The sequence below is a fragment of the Sturnira hondurensis genome, unplaced genomic scaffold, assembly GCF_014824575.4.
Source record: "Sturnira hondurensis isolate 20B ecotype Veracruz unplaced genomic scaffold, ASM1482457v3 Scaffold0006413, whole genome shotgun sequence".
Taxonomy (NCBI): Eukaryota; Metazoa; Chordata; class Mammalia; order Chiroptera; family Phyllostomidae; genus Sturnira; species Sturnira hondurensis.
The window spans coordinates 46,548,892-46,550,881 of NW_028079044.1; the positions used below are offsets into that span (position 1 = coordinate 46,548,892).

The window sequence follows — 1,990 nt, forward strand, 5'->3', positions numbered from 1 at the left end:
GTCCTAAGAGCACAAAGGCTGGGATACCCACCGCCAGACCAGGGGGCTGCCTGCCACTCTTGCCAGGCTCTTCTGAGCTCCATCCTCTCACTTCAAGGAGGTCTCTGCTGAGTGGCAGGCCTTTTTCAACATACTGACCTAAAACAGAAGTCCCCACATTCTCTGTTCCCTTTACACTATCTTTCCTCATAGCATTTGTCACTAGATGTCATTATATTAATTACCTTTTTCTTTGTGTACATCAGTTATCCTCAAAGTGTAGTCCATGGAACTAGGGAACTTGTTAGAAATGCATCTTCTTGGGTTTCATCCAAGTTCTAAAAAATCAGCATTTCTGGGGACAGGGTCCAGTAATCTGTGTTTTAACAACCACCTGCAGATAACATGGATTCTTACTAACATCTAAGAACCACTGGTCTATAGTGTCTCTGTTGGGGAGTGAAAGCTCCTGGACGCAGGTGTGTTTTCAGGCTCCTGCTGTGTTTCTGGCACTTAGATCTGTATCTAGTATATCCTCTGTGTTCAGTCAGTAACTGTTGAATGTAAGAACAAATGAACAAACGGGAGACTCAAATTCACTTGGTGGCTGAACCAAACCACCCAGCTCTCTTTTCTTCCACAACCTGGCTGCAAGGTACCATTTCAATTTTTAAAAAAATACCAGTATACCAATAGAAAAAGTTAAATCATTTATAGTGAAGTCAAAAGACAGGGTATTCTTTTTTCTTTCTTTCTTTGGCATTTATCTGTGTTTTTGTTGGAGAAGACACTTAGAAGATGCTTAGTATTTATACATGAAGAAAAAGATAGGCCCAAAAACACTGTCAGAAGCTCATCAAAACATAATTATTTGAGCTTAAGATGACGATGAAGCTGGTTTAGGAAATACCAAAAAAAAAGGAATATGATAGAAAAACTACTTTGAAGATTTTTGCATCGGGTTAGGAAAGAATTCTCATATCCAAAAAGAGTATGTCTGCATCCATCACAAACAGCCCCCAAAACCAATGTGAGGAAGAAGGGAGGGAGAAGCAGGTGCAGGCAGGGAGGCAGGCACGGACGGACCCTGGAGCAGATGGAACAGAGACAGATTCCGGCACTATAGATCTATGGCCATGTTTTCCCCAAGAGAGCCATCTTGCTCTCTCCTTGTTGAGCACCATGGCAACCAGCCCACAGTATCTACTGCTCTGCGGTCCTGTGGTGTGTCCACGGCAAGTTAAAAAGCCAAAGGCAGGAGAAGCAGAAAGCTTCCTCTGGGAAGAAGGCTGAATAATGAAGGAGGCAGGCTAGACATGCCACGTGGTGACCTGGGTCTCAGCCAGCATCAAATCCATTTGTAAAGAAGGAATTGGACAGACCAAGTCTGTGGTCCAATGTTAGGGTGAGTGGGGGGTTTAGGGGGTTGAGGTGGTGGTGGGTCTGCAAGTCACTTCAGCAAAAGACTGAAAAGCACCTTAGCAAAGACTGAAAGCTTCACAGACCTCAAGCAGTTTGTTCTAAACAGCATGAGGTGTTGTTTCCCTTTTTCCCAATGTTTAATGTGTCTGATCTAAGCTTATCGCATAGAGAACAAAAGCAAACAAAGGGTGCTTCCTTCAGCAGCACACATACGAAAATTGGAACGCTACAGAGAAGATTAGCATGGCCCCTGAGCAAGGATGACTCACAAATTTGTGAAGTGTTCCATATTTTTAACAGGAGTCTTATCTTCTTTCCTTTCTTAAAAGTGGCTAGTTGGGTAGAAGACCACAGTTAACACTATACATAGCCAAAGGATCTCCTGTCGCCTCTCTACCGGCTGCTACTGTAAATATCATAAAATACTCTCTTGCTGTCTTAAACCATTTTTCCTTCCCCTCCAACTGATCACAGAAAAGAGTAGGTGGAAACAGTGAACACCAGGACACCCACTGGAAGAGGAAACCCAACAACAAAGGAACCACCAACAGATAACAACAGAGGAAGGTGAAGGAGTGAGTGGAAACCA

At 43.5% G+C, this 1,990-nt stretch overlaps 1 non-coding gene across 1 annotated transcript; it reads left to right on the forward strand.

The window, feature by feature from the left end:
• Positions 1-1,589: 1,589 nt before the first annotated feature.
• LOC118988990 (U6 spliceosomal RNA) lies at positions 1,590-1,696 on the forward strand. The gene has a single exon (XR_005066894.1). It is a non-coding gene; the product is annotated as a U6 spliceosomal RNA (small nuclear RNA).
• The last annotated feature ends 294 nt before the right edge of the window (positions 1,697-1,990 follow it).